The sequence below is a fragment of the Mirounga leonina genome, unplaced genomic scaffold, assembly GCF_011800145.1.
Source record: "Mirounga leonina isolate KUSES-001 unplaced genomic scaffold, KU_Mleo_1.0 Mir_321, whole genome shotgun sequence".
Lineage (NCBI taxonomy): Eukaryota > Metazoa > Chordata > Mammalia > Carnivora > Phocidae > Mirounga > Mirounga leonina.
Window position 1 is genome coordinate 4,803,458 of NW_023270680.1, and position 20,053 is coordinate 4,823,510.

At 47.8% G+C, this 20,053-nt stretch overlaps 1 protein-coding gene and 1 long non-coding RNA gene across 4 annotated transcripts in view; one reads left to right on the forward strand and one right to left on the reverse strand.

Moving 5' to 3' along the window:
- Positions 1-407, reverse strand: part of LOC118026844 — a 5,030-nt gene extending 4,623 nt beyond the window's left edge. Inside the window, exon 1 of the long non-coding RNA XR_004683699.1 lies at positions 125-407. This is a non-coding gene — a long non-coding RNA (uncharacterized LOC118026844). The remainder of the gene's footprint in view (positions 1-124) is intronic.
- Positions 408-493: 86 nt separating this feature from the next.
- The window catches only part of DNAJB6 (DnaJ heat shock protein family (Hsp40) member B6), a 66,003-nt gene continuing 46,443 nt past the window's right edge, over positions 494-20,053 (forward strand). For all 3 annotated transcript variants that reach the window (XM_035029886.1, XM_035029884.1, XM_035029887.1), the window contains exon 1: positions 494-641. The gene's annotated coding sequence lies outside the window, so the exon portion shown is untranslated. The remainder of the gene's footprint in view (positions 642-20,053) is intronic.

Consider the following 20,053-nt stretch of genomic DNA (forward strand, 5'->3'; position numbering starts at 1 on the left):
GGGGAGCGGGAGAGGCGCGCAGGCAGGGGTGGGCGCGGGGGGTCGGCGCCAGGAGCGGAGCGGGCGAGGCGCGCAGGCAGGGGCTCGCACGCCACGTCCCCCCTGCACAGAAACGCCCGCTTACAAACGGATCGCTTCGGCTCAGACCGACACCTGGGCCCGCAGTTTCTAAACATGACCGCCTGGGCTAATCAACGTCAAAGAGGCCTGTCCCGGGCGGCGGGTTCCCCGCCAGCCAGCGTTGCAGGCGGCCGCGGCGGGCGGACACTGGGGGAGGCCGACGGCCGCGGGCCAGGCCACCTCGACCGGCCGCCGCCGCCCGGGTCGGGGACGCCGGGGAGCGCTCGCGGGGGCCCCTCCCCTCCGCCCCCGCCCAAGTCCGGCCTCAAGGAACCTTCGGGAAGGCGGGCGGGGCGGGCGCATGCGCGGCGTCAGGGCCGGGCGGAAGTGCACGTCGCCGCGCCGCCGCCGCATGACGCACTTCCTGTTTGTTGTCGGAGAAAGGAGAGAAAGGAAAGCGCGAGGAGCCGCCGCCGCCGCCGCCGCCACCGCCGCCGCCGCCAGCGCCGCCGTGCCGGAGTCGAAGGGACCCGGCCGCCGCCCCGCCGCGCCTCCCGCTCGCCGCCGGCTCTCTGTCCTCGGTGAGGGCCGCCCGCGGGCGGGGTCGGGCTCGGGCGCTGTGGGGCCGGGGAGTCGGCTCGGGCCGGGGTCGCGGCCCTGGGGCCTGCTGCGGGGCCGGGTTTCGGGGGTGGGCGTCTGCCGGTGGCCAGGGGCCCGGGTGGGCCAGGGTGGGCGTCAGGCGGGGGGCGCCGGGGAGCGCGGGTCGGGGGTGGACTTCGGGTTCCCGGGGCCGGCGGCTGGGCCTGCGGGTCAGGGGTGGGCGTCGGGCTGGGGCGCGCGGGTCCCGGCGCGGGGCCGGGGGCTCCGCGAGTCGGGGCGGCGTTCGCCCTTGGCCCGCCCCGCGCCGGCGGTTGGGCCGGGGCCCGTGCGGGCCCGGGCTCGGCAGCGGCAGGGGCCCTGCGGCGGGAGGGGCTGTTCTTCCCCTTGTTTTGAAGCCCCGCGGGGATGGCCGTGGAGCCAGAAACGGGGTAGGTTTTCAGGAGGAGCAGCAGCCTCGCGGGAGGCCGCGCCCCGAAGCACGGAGACCAGGAAGCGGCTCCGGGAGACGCGGAGCCGCGTTCCCGGAACGTCCAGGGAGGTTTCAGAAGTTGGTTGCTGAGCAAAACGTCTAACTTCAGCTGAAAAGGCCGGTTTGCTTGGTTTGACCTCCAAGTGTACCGTAGTTTATAGCAACTTTTGCCCAAGTAAGGAGAGAGTTGACGCAGGAAGAGTCCACTGCAAACCTTGTGTTGTCTCGAAAAGGCCGTCGGCAAGAGATGTGAAGCTCGTCCCTTTCTCGCATCAACTCGGAGGGGACGTGGCCGTGGGGGACGGTCACAGCAGCGCGAGGGCTCGGGGCCGCCGCGTTGCTCACCCTTTCTGTCTCAGGTCTGGCCGGCGTCTTAGAAGGCTGGCAAGTGTTAGTAAAGATTCGGGTTAAACGCCCCACAGCGACGACAAAAAGTGACAACAGAAGGAGGGAGAACAAAACCTTACCACTTGAACTTGTTGCTGATTGCTTTTCAGGTCTAATCATTGTTTCTAGTGATCATGCGCATCAAAAATGTTTGAGTCCCGTCTCTCCCAGGCTCTAGCCCACCCTCAGGTTTCCCCTGGGACATTTAATCCGGACTTCATGCTGCTTTGGGTGTTTGTATGGTGTGAAACAAAAAGATGAATGCTTTTTATGCGTATTATCTAGTGAGCTGTGGAATAATCTAGGTTATGCACATGTGAATTCGGGAAGTAAAGGAGCTTGGTGGAGTGGTTTTATAGGTGTGCGGGCTGAGAAGTTGGATTTTGAGATGGGCCTAAGCAGCTTCGACTTTTTGCTGTAGAAGATGGCAAGATTGGGAGTTCAGGAGCCTTTAAAGAATTTAAGATGAGGTCAGCACCCTTTAAAAAAAAAAAATCTGTGTTTTAAATTTGTGACACTGATATATTTGAGAGGTATTTCTGGCGGCAGGACAGACTTAGCTGGAGGGCTGGGTGGGGAGTATTGTTTGAGTAATATTCTGAAGACTAAATTATGGACAGGGAATGGCAATGTACCTGCAGTTAAGTGACATACAATAGCTTTTCTCTTTCAGCATACCCATTATTTTTTGTAGGTGTAAGAATTAGAAGTAGAACCATTTTCGTCTGTATTAACTCTGTTTTGGACAGTTTTAAACAAATACAATTGTTACAAATACAGTTCCCCACCATCAGTAGTTTTTGATCCAACAGACTCAAAAACCAGTTTTGGGGTGGGATGGCATGTGCATATTTTTTAGTTTTAAAGAGGGCTTTTTTTTTTTTTTTTTAAAGATTTTATTTATTTGAGACAGAATGAGAGAGAGAGAGCACATGAGAGGGGGGAGGGTCAGAGGGAGAAGCAGGCTCCCTGCCGAGCAGGGAGCCCGATGTGGGACTCGATCCAGGGACTCCAGGATCATGACCTGAGCCGAAGGCAGTTGCTTAACCAACTGAGCCACCCAGGCGCCCTAAAGAGGGCTCTTTAAAACTCAGTGAGTTATTTATTTAAGGATTTTATTTGAGAGAGAGTGAATGAAAGAGAAAGAGCACACGAGCAGAGGCAGAGGGAGAAGCAGCAGCAGACTCCCCTGCTGAGCAGGGAACCGGACCTGGAATTCAATCCCAGGATCCTGGGATCATGACCTGAGCAAAAGGCAGTTAACCGACTGAGCCACCCAGGCACTCGCAGTGAGTTATTTTAAATTCAGTTTTTCAGGGTTGCAGTGTAATGCTGACTGTTACCTTGGTGATGTTCCCTGTTACCTTCCACTGGTGGGCCTGCCTATGAAAGGTCAGCTGCTGTGTTGGTTAATGGTTAAGATGACATGCCTTTTCTGATGTCTGTTGGTAAGGATCAGGTGAATGGAATCAGCTTCTTTTTGTAAGTTGATATTTTGACAGGATATATAAAAATCTTTTTTTTGTTTTTTTTTTTCTTATCTCGGAAATGAATCTAATTTAGGGTGGGGGTGGTCCATTAGAAATCTGGTTTGCTTTTAATTTGTCCAGGACACCACCTAGTGGTGAAATGGGCATAATTGCAGGTTGATTAGGGAATTAGGATGGGAACATTGGCAAGAATTAACAAATGCTGTCTTACCTTTGATAAATAGGATTTGTGAGACCTTCAAATTCAGGAGGTAAATGAGAAGAACAGCAAGGTTGGTGATGATAAGAACAGTGGTAGAAATAATGTAGGAATGGAAGGACAATTGATTGTAATCTCTACCCCCAACTTGGGGCTTGAACTCCAACCCCAAGATGATGAGTCACACGTTCTTACCAACTGAGTCAGCCAGGTGCCCTGGAAAGACCATTTAAAGCCTAATTGGAGGGGCGCCTGGGTGGCTCAGTCGTTAAGCGTCTGCCTTCGGCTCAGGTCATGATCCCAGAGTCCTGGGATCGAGCCCCGCATCGGGCTTCCTGCTCTGCGGGAAGCCTGCTTCTCCCTTTCCCGCTCCTCCTGCTTGTGTTCCCTCTCTCGCTATGTCTCTCTCTGTCAAATAAATAAATAAAATCTTAAAAAAAAAAAAAAAAGCCTAATTGGAGGAAATGACTTAATGGGTAACTCAGCTTGGAGAACTGTGATGCTTTTATTATATATTGATTATAGGTATTTTTCAAACTTTGTGTTTTTGGAGGGGGCATACAAAATCACAGTTGACCCTTTTTGTCTTATTTTTATTTTATTTTTAAGATTTTATTTATTTGACAGAGACAGACACAGCGAGAGAGGGAACACAAGCAGGGGGAGTGGGAGAGGGAGAAGCAGGCTTCCCATGGAGCAGGGAGCCCGATGTGGGCCTCGATCCCAGGACCCTGGGATCATGACCTGAGCCGAAGGCAGATGCTTAACGACTGAGCCACCCAGGCGCCCCAGACCCTTTTTGTTTTAATATCCTACCTAAGAAAGAAGTAAGTTAAAAAAATACCTATTATTTTTCTTACTATTTCTTTAAATACCTCATTTTTAGGGACGCCTGGGTGGCTCAGATGGTTGAGCACCTGCCTTCGGCTCAGGTCATGATCACAGGGTCCTGGGATTGAGCCCCACATCGGGCTCTGTGCTCAGCGGGGAGCCTGCTTCTCCCTCTGCCTGCCTGTCTGCCTACTTGTGATCTCTCTCTCTCTCTGTCGAATAAATAAATCTTAAAAAAATACCTCATTTTTACGTGGGGAAAATTAATTTCTGGAAAAAAAGAATTATAAAGGTAGGGGGCTCCTAGCTGGCTCCGTCAGTGGTCAGTGGTGCGTGTGACTCTTGGTCTCAGGGTTGTAAGTTGGCGCTCCATGTTGGGTCTAGAGATTACTTAAAAATCTTGAAAAAAATTATAAAGGTAGTTAAAAGGTAAGTAAAAAGGTGGCTAAAAAAAGTGGAGAGGAGTCTATTTTATTTATACCTCTAATATCTTACTTGAAAAGCTATTCCTTATTTGGGCGTAGCTTGGTTTTTCTCTGAAAACTTTTACTCTCCGAACACTTGTAAAGAGTTTTGGCCATCCTAAGTAAAAAACAGTAGCCACTTTGAAAGGCTGTGAGGCAGTAGAACTGCATGGGTTTGTGGGTGTTTTTTTTTTTTTGTGTGTGTATTTGTTTATCAAAATATTCCAGTTTTTTAGGATTCTTAAGTTCAGTTGCAAGGATCAGTTGTATTTGGAAGGGTGATTTTTTTCCAGGTAGCGTGTGATTTTTACCCTTTAAAATTCTCATTCTCCCTTTCACCAACAGAGGATTACAGGACCTTCCTGTGTGTTCCTCTAGGTTAGGCCTGGAATCATCACTTCTGTGCTCCGTTTGTGCCTAAGGTATCGTCCCAGACCCACAGTGCTGAGAAAACCTTGTTTGGATTGGATCCTTCCTGGTTTGTCTTTGTCCTCATTACCCTTCTGTGATTAATAATGGAATCCAGACTTTAGGAAAGTTAGGGGCAAAAATACCCAATTTGAGTTCACAAGTACCAGGACTGGGTACTTGCCACATGTTCTATTTTAATGAAAGGAGGTTAGTCGTGACCGTAAGTGCCTAATAGTTGATAATTACCCGTTTTGGCAATCAGTTGGTCTCAGATCTTGAGTTCAGTGGAAGTAGCTTCCTTGTTTGTTTCAGGAATACTTGAGGGCATATTGGGTAACAAGATAGATATATAAGTAGATGGTTTGTGATAAGGAATGATAGTTCACTTCGGTGTGGGTGCGGCCCCCCCCCCCCCCAGTATTATGGGAATTCTTAGGTAATGAAATGACACATAGGGAACTTCTCTAGATTTTTTTCTTTTCTTTTTCCTTTTCTTTTTTCTTTTCTTTCTCTCTCTCTCTCCAGCTCCCCCTCTCCCTCCCTCTCTCTCTCTCTCCTTTTCTTTCCCTCCCTCTTTAAAATTTTATTTATTTGACGAAGCAGGCACAAGCAGGGGGAGCGGCAGAGGGAGAGGGAGAAGCAGACTCCCGCCTGAGCAGAGAGCCTGATGCCTGAGCAGAGAGCCTGATGCGGGGCTCCATCCCAGGACCCTGAAGGCAGATGCTTATCCGACTGAGCCACCCATGTGCCCCTGGATTGATTTATTTATTGTTAAACGTCTTGTGGGCTTTCATTTCCATTAAGCAAACAGTATTCCACTAAATTAGCTTCATGCCACACAAGAATTAAACATTTAAAAAAATGGTTTCTGGGGGCACCTGGGTGGCTCAGTCGGTAGAACGTGTGACTTTTGATCTCGGGTTGGTTATAAGTTCGAACCCCATGTTGGGTGTAGAGATTACTTAGAAATAAAACCTTAAAAATGGTTTCTTTACAGTTATCCTTTTTCTGAGTTAATAGAAGTAATGAGTATTTTGATTTGTTGGGTTTTTAGGCTAAAGATAGGGAATGTGTTCAGTGGATAATATGACCTTTTGCTCGAGTTGTTAAAAATAATGTATAATGAGTGGCAGTCTGTGGGTGGATAAGAAAAGGCATTGTGCAAGAAGGAGGTTTTCTCCCATTTTCAGCATTGAGTCTCAGATTGGAAAGGAACAAAGGAGGTTTTTGTTTTTTTGCAAGCAGAGCAAGGTTTGTTAGATGTTAGGTGGAGAGGTATTTAAGAAAAGTCTTGTGGAAAGAGGGCCACTTCTGTCAGTAACATCTTATTTGGTGGGTGGCCAACACCTTGGAATGTGGAGGTGTCTGAGTCGTATACCACGCTTGAGTACCTTGACTCGGGGATAGTCTTTAGAGGTCTAAGAGGATGATGTATTTATGGCAGTCACATTGGGCACATGTATTCTTGAGGTTTCCCTCTCCTTTACAAAGTAGTAAAAGCAAGGTTTCGTTACTGAAGGGGGCCAAATAAGCTGTGCAGAAAACGGCTTTTTAGAGCTAACTCATCCTGGAGTACCTTACATAGCTCATCAAATAACACTGATGTATTTATAGTCAAAGCTGATAGTAGAGAAGTTTCACGGACGAGAGTACACAGAAGCCAAGCAGTGCCGCCTCAGTCACATGAGGTCCCCTAGGTAAAGGGAATATTAAGAGAGGGTTCTGGTCCCATGTTTTCTCTGAGACCAGCCTTCATGCTTCATCTTTGCCTTATCCCGCAGAGATCATTTCTGTCTACAGCTTGTTTGTGGGGTGGGGGTGGGCTGGGGAGGTGGTATTTGGGAGGGGATAGTAAATTTGTACTGGTTTAGTGGTTTCCTTGGATATTTTGTTACATTTAACTTATATCTTTGTTTTGGAGCAGGAGTATTCTCTTTGTAGCTAGAGCTTTTCTTTTTCTGCGGATTGTTGCCTGCAGTTGATAAGGAGTATTTGATTCAAGGGGCTGTATTCTTAGAAGTTGTCCATGCAGGGCGCCTGGGTGGCTCAGTTGGTTAAGCGACTGCCTTCGGCTCAGGTCATGATCCTGGAGTCCCGGGATCGAGTCCCGCATCGGGCTCCCTGCTCGGCGGGGAGTCTGCTTCTCCCTCTGACCCTCCCCCCTCTCATGTGTTCTCTCTCTCTCTCTCTCAAATAAATAAATAAATAAAATCTTTAAAAAAGAAGAAATTGTCCATGTACTTAGAGAAAAATGAGGTGGTTAAATTGGTCAGAGGAAGTCTTAAAGAGTGAATAAAGTGAGTTTTTGAAGGTAACCAAGAGGTTTGGGAGCCCAGAGAGTACCTTTCTGGTACTTTTTCAATGATACACAGGAATAGAAGTTAGTAAAGGCAGTTTGGGTGGGAAATCTATGCACTTTTTTCTCTTGATAGTAAAGGGGAAATCTCAGATACTTAGAGAAAAGGACCAGACCTTATTTTACCCAGAATTCTACCATCAAGAATTCTCTAGTAATAAAACGTGTAATGCAAATAATAATAGCTTAATTCACCTGTGGAGTAGCTGTAGGAGATGGTAGCTTACTTTGCTTTGAGAATCAGAACTTGGTGTTTTGGTATCCAGGTCATCATATATGGGTTAAAGTAGCAAGCAACAGTAGAGGAATGGTATTATGAATCACCAGCCTTCACTCTGAGGGAGCATCTTGGGCACTGTGCGTGTTTATACCCCAGCTCATTTTTCATAATTGTAACATCTACTCGGAGAAAGTGAGAATTTTCTTTTTTTTTTTTTTTTTTAAGAATTTATTTGGCAGCGAGAGAGGGAACACAAGCAGGGTGAGTGGGAGAGGGAGAGGCAGGCTCTCCGGCTGAGCAGGGAGCCCGATGCGGGCCTCGATCCCAGGACCCTGGGATCATGACCTGAGCTGGAGATGCTTAATGACTGAGCCACCCAGGCGCCCCGGAGAAAAGAATCTTAATGGGCAGGGTTGAACCCTTAGGAGTCAGACGGAAGAGACCCTTAATCCAAAGACTGGGAAGAAGGCATTCACGCTTAGTGGGCAGGTGTGTTGTGAGGACTAATCTCTTTATTCCAGCAGCTATCTCCTCAGATGAGCCAAAGCTTTAGACCACAGGATTCGTCTCTGTGTTGACAGGACTGTCGAAATGGAACCGAAATGAAGTGGGAATCCATCTTTCTAGAGAGAAACTAGTCCATGATCATTTGGGTACAGTATAATGGATACAGGCTTCTCCTTGAGAAGATGAGATAAGGATATATAATATGTGGCATATATTGGGCATACAGTAACATTTCACTATTTTGCTAATTTGGTTTAGTCAGAGTTCATTCTGATAAGTAGACTGGCAGCCTTGGGTTTGTATTCTAGATGAGTATTTGTATCGATCATCTGGGGTACTTGTTTAAAATGCAGACTCACAGGCTAACATAGTATTAGGTGAGTTGGCTTCTTTTGGATCGGACCTAAGAATTTTCTTTTTTTAAAGATTTTATTTATTTATTTGACAGAGAGAGACACAGCGAGAGAGGGAACACAAGAAGGGGGAGTGGGAGAGGGAGAAGCAGGCTTCCCGCGGAGCAGGGAGCCCGATGGCGGGGCTCGATCCCAGGACCCTGGGATCATGACCTGAGCCGAAGGCAGATGCCCAACGACTGAGCCACCCAGGCACCCCAAGAATTTTCAATTAGACAATTTTTATTCCTTCCCCACACATGCTAGGTGACTCTCTGGAGACTGCCATCTTTGTAGGTTTCTCTTTGTACGTGTTCCTTTTTCTGGAGCCCCCGTGGTGCCTGCCCTGTACTTTCTGGACTTAATGCAGAGTCTGAGTTGCACTCAGTTTTATGTGGGTAGGAGCACTCTATATTGACTGACCCCTGTTTTCAGCCCTAGCAATGTGTGGTACCCAACTGACAAATAGTTAAAGCTTGGCTTCTAGTGGCCTTTGTATGAGTTGGTTTAAAAAAAAAAAAATTCACGAAGGCCAACATTTAGGTGGAAAAATGGGCAAAGGATGTAGACCCAGTAGTTCAGTGGAAGCATGTCAGATAGCTCTTGAACATGAAAAGATGCTTCGCTTCATGGGTGCAGAATAGAGCAGGCTTCACTCAGCGGGTTGGAAAGTTCAGACGGGTTAGTGCTGTTTCTGAGGGCTGGGGAACCTCAGGCTGCGGACCCCGGTTAGGATGTAAGTGGTGTAGCCTTCGTGGAAGGCAGATAGGCAGCATCTTACACGTTTTTCTGTCGCAGAAAGTCCTGCAGCGTACCTCGGGAGATGCTTGTGCGACACCGTGGTGGTGAGGAGGGCGGCCTCTGTGTGCAGGACCAGGGTCTGCTCTGGACTCCTGGTGCGCACCCCCACTGTGGTGTGCAGCTCTGGCCCCGGGGTGCACAGCGACTCGGGGCCCTGGGTTTCCTGACGCAGACACATGGGACAGCAGTCCTGCCCTTCTGGTGTCGGAGCTAATGCTTGACACAGGACAGGCTCCTTTGTTAGCTGTGTCCCAGTGCCTGCCACCCCCTGGGACCGTTTTCACTGTTACGGGGGAAACTGCCCTGCCGGCGTCTGAGCCGCTGAAGGGCCTCGGCCATGTCGGCTGGGTGCTTCCCGGCTGGCTGCTAACTCTGCTCTTGTTGCCTCCACTTCCACAGGGGTTTGCACTTGTAGACGTGTGTTTTCTCGTTTTGGTGATTTAATCCTGAACTCTTTATTTTTTTTGAGATAAAATTGGCATGTGACAGTGTATGTTTGAGGTGTATTGTTTTATATATTTGTATATTGCAGTGTGATGACCGCTGTGTAGCTAACCCCTTCATCAGGTCACATTGTCACCTTTGTATATTTTTATACTTCACATGTATTTTTTTTTTTTATTTGAGAGAGAGGGAGAAGCAGACTCCTTGCTGAGCAGAGAGCTCAATGTGGGACTTGATCCCAGGACTGTGGGATCAGGACCTGAGCCGAAGGCAGATGCTTAACTCACTGAGCCACCCAGGCGCCCTCACATGTATTTTTCATTTGTTAAATTCAACTTTGGGTGCTCTATGAAAAGTTGAATTGGATGCTAATTATTTTTTAAAATTTAATTTTAATTTTTAAAGATTTTATTTATTTGACAGAGCGAGAGAGCACAAGCAGGTGGAACAGTAGAGGGAGAAGCAGGCTCCCCACCAAGCAGGGAGCCCGATCCCGGGCTCGATCCTAGGACCCTGGGATCATGACCTGAGCTACCCAGGTGCCCCGAATTGGATGCTAATTTATTTATTTATTTTTAAAGATTTTATTTATTTGACAGAGAAAGCACGAATAGGGGGAGTGGGAGAAGGAGAAGAAGTCTCCCCACTGAGGAGGGAGGCCGATGCGGGATTTGATCCCGGGACCCTGGGATCATGACCTGAGCCGAAGGCAGACGCTTAACCATCTGAGCCACCCAGGCGCCCTGGATGCTAATTTAAATGGCTTTCACTGCCTGGGTTTAGCCTTATAGGCAGCAGGTGCATTCAAGTCACATACATTGTTGTTTGGGTGAACACAGATTGGGAAAAAATGGTTTTAGTGTGTTTCCGATGTTGGTACAAGAATTGACCTTCAGGCAAGTAGGTAGTGATGGCCTCCAGAGAGTACTGAGTGTTACTGACCGACCAAACCTGAAAAAGATCCTGGTCTGGACCAAGTGGCAGCCAGTCAGAATGTTTGCTGATTTGCTGAAGTCTCCGTAAAAGTGAAACCTTTGGAAGATTTAATTAGGGAGTGCAAACCCTTTATACACCAACATTTACATTACCGAGTACAGCATACATATTGAGGAATAGATGGGTCTTCAGCTTATTCACCTATTGGAACACGAAGGAACTTTACTATTTACTAGTTCCCTGAAGTTCTGTAGTGCAGAGTAACTCTACCCATTAATTCAGTAAGCCTCATTATTTGTCGGGGACTGGATTACTGAGATCCTAAAGGTAATGTGCTGTGGGTCCTGCCCTCAAGGAGCCTGTGGGTATGATGAGTTGATGAATGTTACAATGGAGGCATGTATAAGATGCAACCCCATGTCGAGAAAGCTACTCAGAAGTGTGTCCTCGGGTGAGGAGGTAACCTTGACTTTGGATGTGGATGAAGAATGCACCTGGTAGGGGCACAGGGCAAGCATTCCAGACAGAGGATACACTCAGGCCAGAGTGCAGATGGAAGGTGAGGTCTGGTTTGCACATAGGATGAAATCAGGGTGCCAGCCTTGGATGCTGTGTCCCCTGTAAGATGATGTGCACGATAGTTTTTGGTAGTAAATTAATGAAACAACTTTTCTCCATATTGTTGCAGAAAAAATAACTAGCATTTCTAACTTGTGGTTTTTGTGGATATTACAGCATACCCATTAATTTTTTTTAAAGATTTTATTTATTTGACAGAGACGAAAGAGGGAACACAAGCAGGGGGAGGGGAGAGGGAGAAGCAAACTCCCCACCGAGCAGGGAGCCCGATGCGGGACTCGATCCCAGGACCCTGGGACCATGACCTGAGCCAAAGGGGGATGCTCAACTACTGAGCCACCCAGGCGCTTCCCCCATTAATCAATTTTTAAAAATGTTAAAGGTGATAGGCTTGAAAAGTACAAATCAGACCAGGAATAGGTAAAGTCTGTTAAGTGGGAGCCCTTGTAGGGTTTGCATGGAGCACAGACCCGCCCACTGTGGTTCTGTGGTGGGGGTGCTGACAGGTGGGGAGAAGGGAAAGTTGGGGAGATGGGGTAACTGGTGGTTAGTGTAGGTGATTGGTTAATGGAGGTTGGGGGAGGGGGTAACTCTCAGGAGTGCCTGGGTCTCCCGTGTGCTTAGTGGGGTGAGTGGGCAAAGCCATGGCCTGAAGGGGGGCCGGGCTGTCAGCGGCGCGGGAGACGTTGTCAGCCGGGGTCAGAGTGCTCCGTTCAGGCCGGTGATGTCCACAGTGACTGTTGGCTTAATTGCCTTAACATCGGACAAATTCTTGATGTTCACGGGTTTTGCCTGTGCTGGTTGTTGCTGCTTTTGTCTTCCACAAGTTTTCTGCTTTTTGTGGTTTTAATTGAACATTTTATGTGATTCTATTTTCTTTCCTTTTTTTTAGATTTCTTAAGTATTTATTTGTTTGTTTGCATTTTCTTTCCGTTTTAGCATGTTACCCTTTTTACCTTTTTTTTTCTTGCTGGCTGCCCTCGCGTCCGCAGTGTACATTCACAACTAACCTAAGTGCGCAGTCACGTGACACTCCAGTGCCTGGTGGGGAGGGCAGGTGCCTTATGACAGCTCCTCATTCTTCCCTCCTGTCCATGCGGTTCTGTTCATTTCACCTACACCTGAACACATGTCCACACAGAAGTACACTGTTGCTGTTTGAAGTGTTCTCTGTGGGATCAATTAAGAATAGGGGAACGTTTATTTTATATCCACTTATCCTTTCTCTGATGCTCCTTACATTGATCTGGGTTGATCTAAGTTTTTGTCCTATCCATTTCCTTCTCTTTGAAGGACTTTTAGTATTTCTCGCACGGCAGATCTGGCAACAAATTCCCTCAATTTTTGTTGGCCAGAGAAAGTCTTTATACACTTTTGAAGGATAATATTGCAGGCTGCAGAATTGGGGGTTGGTTGGTCACCCCCCCGTAGAAATTCATCCCTTTCTTTCTTGTATGGATGCAATTATTTATTTATTTAAAATATTTAATATATTTATTTGACAGAGACAGAGAGGGAACACAAGCAGGGGGAGTGGGAGAGGGAGAAGCAGGCTCCCCGCAGAGTGGGGAGCCCGATGTGGGATTCGATCCCAGGACCCCGGGATCACGACCTGAGCTGAAGGCAGTCGCTTAACCGACTGAGCCACCCAGGCGCCCTATTTATTTATTTTTTAAAAGATTTTATTTATTGAGAGGGAGAGAGAAGGATAGCATGAGAGGGAGGAGTGTCAGAGGGAGAAGCAGACTCCCTGCTGAGCAGGGAGCCCGATGCGGGACTCAATCCTGAGACTCCAGGATCTTAAACCTGAGCCAAAGGCAGTCACTTAACCAACTGAGCCCCCCAGGTGCCCGCAGTTCTTATTTTTGTTTCCTTATAGGTAAGGTGTTTTTTGCCTCTGGCTTTTTTTGTTTTTTTGTTTTTAAAGATTTTAAAGAGAGGGAACACAAAGCAGGGGGAGTGGGAGAGGGGAGAAGCAGGCTCCTGGCTGAGCAGGGATCCCGATGCGGGGCTCGATCCCAGCACCCTAGGATCATGACCTGAGCCGAAGGCGGACGCCCAACGATTGAGCCACCCAGGCGCCCCTTCCCTCTGGCTTCTGAAGATTTTGTCGTCTTTGATTTTCTGAAGTTGGAGCGTGATAATGCTGAGGTGTACTTTTTTGGCATTTATCCCACATGATGATCTCTGATCTTCTGGATGTGTGGTTTGGTGAATTTGGGGGAAATTCTCATTTATTGCTTCACATTGCTTCAGAGCTGATTGATGCTTCAGAGCACTGTTTACACTCCTTCCTTCCTCCCGCCCTGGTCCCCGCTCTGGTCCCTGCCTGTTGTCCCACAGCTTGTTGGCACACCAATGTCAGTCTGCTTTTCCCCTTGTCCAGTTTTCTGAGTTTCCATCGTTCTGTCGGATTCCTCAGCCATGCCCAGTTTATGAATAAGCTCATCAAAGGCATTCTTCATTTCTGCTGGGGCTTTTGATCCCTGGCATTTCTCTTTGACTCCTAGAATTTTCACCTCTGCTGACATTACCCATCTGTTTTAGCGTGGTGTCTGCATTCTGCATTTAAGCTCTTGGCGTATTAATCCTAGGTTTACCCAGTTCTTGGTGTGATGATTGCGGTATCTGTGCTGTCTGCCCTGTCCGGAGGCTTGCCTGGGCTTGCCTTCTAGTGTGCCTCGTAACGTTTTGTTTAAAGGTGGGCATGAGGGACGTGCCAGAGCAGCTGCGCCCACAGGCCTTCGGTGATGTGGAGGCCAGGTGGGGGGAGCGGAAGGTTTCCACCGTCCCAGGAGTGGGTCTCCACCTTCTAGTCCACTTCACCAGGGTTTTCCAGTTCCCCTCCCTCAGGCGGGACAGGGAGGGTTGGAGGGAACTGGAGTTGGGTATTTCCGGCCGCACCCAGGTACAATGGGCTGTGGTAGAACAGTTTCCCCGAGGGCAGACCTCGAGAAGAACAGAATGTTTTTGGTATTTTTATTTATTTATTTATTTAAAAATTTTATTTGAGAGTGAACACAGGGGGTGCCTGGGTGGCTCAGTGGGTTAAGTGTCTGCCTTCAGATCACGTCGTGATCTCAGGGTCCTGGGATGGAGTCGTGCATCGGGCTCCGTACTCAGCAGGGAGTCTGCTTCTCCCTCTGCCTCTGCTGCTCCCCCTGCTTGTGCTCTCTTTGTCAAATAAATAAATAAATAAATAAATAAATTTTTAAAAAATATTTTATTGATTTATTTGACAGAGAGCAAGAGAGGGGACACAGGCAGGGGGAGTGGGAGAGGGAGAAGCAGGCCTCCCACGGAGCAGGGAGCCGGATGTGGGGCTCGATCCCAGGACCCTGGGATCATGACCTGAGCCGAAGGCAGACGCTCAACGACTGAGCCACCTAGGTGCCCCTAAATAAATAAAATCTTAAAAAAACATGGAGAGATATGGTACTTACGTTTAGGTACCAATGACCTGTGTGACATGCTTTCTGAAATTCCTGACATTGTGGGTTAAGTTTATTGGAATGAGGTGTAGTTCTTTTGGTTAATGGGGATTAGGTTAGTGGGTTTATCAAAGAGCTGGAGTTAATTTTTTTACCTTGGTCAAGCATATTTTGTTGGAAATTTCATGGATTAATAAACTGGTTGTCCTAAGAAGCATTTCTTTTTTTTTTTTTAATTCATTATAATGTGGGGCTTGAACTCAGAAGCCCGAGGTCAAGAGTTGCACGCTCTTTTGACTGAGCCAGGCAGACGCCCCAGAAGCATTTGTTCTTAACTGAAAGAATAGAAAGTGTTGCTTTTTATAGCTTCCTTTAAATACAGTAGTAGGTCCAGTTAGTGGGAAATGAGAGAAGTTTCAGAGTATCCACTAGAAAAGATTAGTGAGAGAATTTTCTTCCCACTCCTCTAAATTTCCTTTAACCTTGAATTGATTTCTGTGAGGCTGTTTTAGACTCCCCATGAGTTGTGAGCTCTGTTCTCTGCCTGTGCTTTCCAGAGTGAGGTCAGTAGCCTCATGTGGCTGTGGGGCCCTTGAAGTGTGGCTGGTGTGACCAGGGGACTGAGGTCTCAAAGTCTCTTCCATTGTGACGACTTCAGGATTAATGGCTGCCTTTTGGGAGCAGTTCGCCCAGTGAGGCAGTGAGGTTTCACATGTGTGCTGGCTGCAGTTTCCACCCGCCTGAGGCCTTTGTGGGCATCTGTGCTTTAGTTTACGTGGTCGGCTCTTTCACAGAGTGTTTGCTTCCTTCTCGGCACCTGGATGCAGGAGAGGAGCCCCTTTCTCCCGGCAGAGTAGCAGAGAGCGGGAGGAATCCTCCTGGTCTTGGGCACACCTGGAAAGAGAAGGCACGGGGTGGGAGTCTCAGCCCCTCCGAGGCTCTTACTTTTCTGGTGTTGCCTGTCCTCTGTAACGGCAGTTGCCCCTGGAAGACCCAACGGGGTGTAGGACTCTGGCGTGTGTGTTGGTCGCGGGGAGTCCTAGGTGAGAGCGGGATTGCACGTGCTCACGGCCCCCGTGGGACTTGCTTGCGGTTGTAGCTGGGGAGAAGGGACGGTAAAGCCCTCGTTTTATTTTTATTTATTTATTTTTTTAAAAGATTTTATTTATTTGAGAGAGAGAATGAGAGAGAGCACATGAGAGTGGGGAGGGTCAGAGGGAGAAGCAGACTCCCTGCCGAGCAGGGAGCCCGATGTGGGACTCGATCCCGGGACTCCAGGATCATGACCTGAGCTGAAGGCAGTCGCTTAATCAACTGAGCCACCCAGGCGCCCAAAGCCCCCGTTTTAAATGTTTTGTCGCCACACATGGTGTTGTTTTGAGAATAAATGGATGTATTTGATGCTTTAGGAAAATTGGATTAAAGATTGGGATTAGTTTATCTGTGGGTAAGGAAATAGTCTATATAAAATCTGATTTTATCTGCATATCTCGTGGCTGAGCAGCAGTTTAGTTAAAGTTATTTTGGAATTGGGTAGTATTTCTAAGTTTCCAGGCTCTTTTATCCTGTACTCTACAATGGGACATACAATTTAGTGTATGGGTTTATATTGTTTTAGAAAAGGCTGTTAGTATTTTGAAATACTGCGTTCTGTAGGGAAATTACGGATACAAATGTATACGTGGAATTTTATTTTGTATAAAGTTCTGAGGTTAGTCATAGATAATTGGTGGATTTTGTTAAGTTTAACTTACTCCTCTTACCCTTCCTTGCTCTGAAGCTGTGAGCAGAGGGCAGGGTCCTTAGCCTGTGGCTGACACTGCGTGGGGGACGCGGTGGTGTCCCTACTTGAGCCCGCTCTGCAGCTTCCGTGGCGACGTCCAGGGTCTTCCGTGCCTTATTAGATCTTTATTTGTGGATCTTAGGGTATTTTCATTTTATTGTCTTTATAGAGCATATTTTTGAGTTTATGTTAAAACTTGTTTATCTTCTTGGCATTTGTTAAAAATGAGAAAAGGTAGGGGCGCCTGGGTGGCTCAGTCGTTAGGCGTCTGCCTTCGGCTCAGGTCACGATCCCGGGGTCCTGGGATCGAGCCCCACATCCGGCTCCCTGCTCAGCAGGAAGCCTGCTTCTCCCTCTCCCGCTCCCCCTGCTTGTGTTCCCTCTCTCACTGTATCTCTCACTGTCAAATAAATAAAATCTTTAAAAAAAAACAAACAAACATACTTCCTTTAGAAGTTGACGTATCTTGTGCTTACAAGTGATTTTTCAAATACACCCCTGATAGATCATTGCTTAAAAAGCCTTTTGCTTATAATCGAGAAGTCCTATTTCTTTGGCATGTTCTAAAATTACTCTTGAATTGTATCTTCCTTCTCGACCCTCCCAGGTAAGCTGAGTACTAGTCTTGCCTTACTAGTTGCTTCTCACACGGGCCATGTGCTTTTATAGTTCTGTCTGCGTATGCTGTCACTTCAGTTGGAGATAATTTCGCCTCTCTCCACAGGCAACTTTTCTGTTTTCCAGCTCTTCAGGAAGTGGCAGTGTTTTTTTACGCTTTCTTTGCCCCACTGTCTCCATACCCTCTCCCCCACACTCTGGGCATATTTGTGTTAACTGTCCATGACTAAGTTGTTCACTTGTCTGCTAAACTTGGTGCTTATTCCCAAAGCTAGCGTACGATTGTTATAAATAGTAAATTTGTATGACTAAATTGACTCAGAATTATGTCATTGTTTTCTTTGAGAGTAACTATGTTGATGGTGGACTTGTTACCAGAAAGGTTTTAGCTGATGAGAACAGTGGGCCAGCATCACCAAGGGGAATGGATGAGGCAAGCTGTGCAGCCCCTTTGTCGGAAGAGCCACGGTTGCATAGAGGCAGGACAGGGACCAGAGACTTAAAAAGACAGGCGCAGTTGACGTTGATGATTGAATTCAGGAATGTTTCTTAGGAGGGTTGACTTAGCACTGATGGTCCAGGTTCAGAGAAGTATGGTAGTCTTGTTACCTTTTGTTGGTGACGCTCGGACCGTCCCTGGATTCTGGGTACTAAGGAATTGCAGCCTTGGAGCTTGCTCAAAGCAGGGATCAGGGCAGAGTTCTTAGGAAGAACTGCCACGAGATGTAAGGCCCTGTTAGTCGAGAGAGTGAAAAATTCATGAAGATAAAGCCCTTGAATGTTGGAAGCCTGAATTATTACTAAACTGAACGTAATGTCACTAGTACAAACATGTCATGTGGATTAAAAAGTTTTTTTTTTTTTTTTAAGATTTTATTTATTTGACAGAGAGACACAGCGAGAGAGGGAACACAAGCAGGGGGAGTGGGAGAGGGAGTAGCAGGCTCCCCGCGGAGCAGGGAGCCCGATACAGTTACTGTGGAAGAGAAATTCAGCCTGCGTTGTGTAACCTGAACCAGGGACCAAAGGGTGACAGCTCCCTGGAGGCCCCACTGTTCAGCGGAAAGAATCCAAAACTGTCCGCTCTTGATGGCTGCTCCCTGGGGTTGGTTCAGGCAGAGAAAGTTGGACTAATTAGTGGTTATTGTAGTGGGGATGCTTTATGAGGCAAAGTTGAAACTTGGTTACTTTAGAGGTCCTTTTATTTAACAGGGACATGCTGGTGTTGCTGGCTCAAGTCTGTGCTTTGAGAGGCACTAGGTTATTTTCACAATCATCATTTTCTCATTCTGGCATTTTTCCTGCATTTGTTCGCTGGCATTCTTTAAAAAGAAAGATGGCTCTGCATTTATTTGGTTGCGAATGTAGTTTGTACAGGACAGGGAGCATAGTAAGTTTTTGATTCTTGTTCTGGTGTGTATTTTGAGTGCATGGCGGTCATTCTGATGGTCTGATTCCCTTCTGGTCGCCACTGCTCCATCAGTTTTGTTCCGATGGCCTTTGGACCTGGCTGTACTTGTTCTTTTTGACTTTTTGCACACCCCCCCCCCCCCAGCGTGATTTCAGATTTATAGTAGAGTCATCAAGACAGTAGGACCATTTCCTGTCTACCTTTGATCCGACTTTCCTTAATACTCTGTGGAACCACAGTCCGTTTACTGAAGCGAAGAGGTCCGCGTTCCTGCAGTACTGTGAACCGTGAACTTGATTTGCACCTGCCAGCATTCCACTCTTGGCCTTGTGCTCCACACACCAGTCCTGAGCCCAGGTGGCATTTAGTTGCTGTTGATTCTTAGCCACTTCCAAGATGTTAGAGTTCTAGTTTTGGTGTTTGTTTTTTTGACCAGGCCTATACTTTTTGCTAACATCTTTACTTACTTGCTCAATAGCATGTCCTAGGCTCATCCTGTACTTTCCTGCCCCAGAGCCTGCATTACCAGTGAAGTCAAGTCTCACTCCATGTCATCCCCAGCAGAGCTGACCGTGTCCTTTATAGCCGGTTCTGTCCAGTGCGGGCACCATATTGTATCTGCTGTGATAGCCCCAGCATATTTATAGCTTACCTTGGCTGTGAGAGAAGAGGGTATGATTAAGAGGCTCCAGCAGTAGGAGGGGCTGGTGCCATTAAAGATAGAGAAAAGTTGAAGGGGTTTGGGATAGTTGGCAGACATATCAGACAGAACTGTGGATTACTTTGTGTGTGTGTATGTGGGGTGGGTGGGTGGGTGGGTAGCAGTGTTGATGAGGACAAAAGTTTCCAGTCAAAAGCCTGGAAGCGGAAGGCAGAATTTACTAGAGAAAGACGAGGAGTGGGGTAGGGAGCATCCAGTGAAATTTGGTCCTGGTCTGTTTGGGAGGTCTGTCACACGGCCAAGTAGCTATGTCAGGTAGTCATCTGTCTATTCATGTCTGAAGTGCCAGAGAGAGACCTAGGATTGGAGCTTAAATTTGGGAATCATTGCGAAATAGATGGTATTTGCATGATGGGAGTGGATGAAAACACATGAGTGTAGCATGAGAAGAGGGATCTGAACCCTAGCTTCCCTACCCTGTGTTCACAACGGCTCTTTGGGAGAACAAACCAGGGGACGGAGACGGGACTGGAAAGCCCCCGTGTGCTGAGGGCTTTGGGGAGTCAAACTGCGCAAGATTTTCCTCTTGACCTTAGTGAGAGTAAGCTTCAAGTGGTGGTCCTGGTGTTGAGGGGAGCTAGACAGGACTGGGTGCAGGAGCAGAGAAAGGTGGAGGTGCCAGCAGCCTTGTGCTGGAGAGGTGGCTGGAGGGTGAGGTTTTGGACTCTCCAGATGATCGGTCTCATTCAGTTCATTTGCGTTTTCTTCTGGGCACAGCCTTTGAGAAAGAAACGAGAATAGCCGTTATTCAAGTGTTGGTTGTTTCCCAGGTTATATTAAATTGGTGGTGCTTGTGCACCCCCCCGGGGGGGCGCCTGTCCTGGGGGATATTTTTAGGTGGTTCGGTAGCCAGGGCGTCTACCACCTGGCGTGTTGAGGCCACATTTCCACCCACTTCTGCACCGACTGCCTTGAGGATCTTGCTGCCACGCTGCCACCCTCA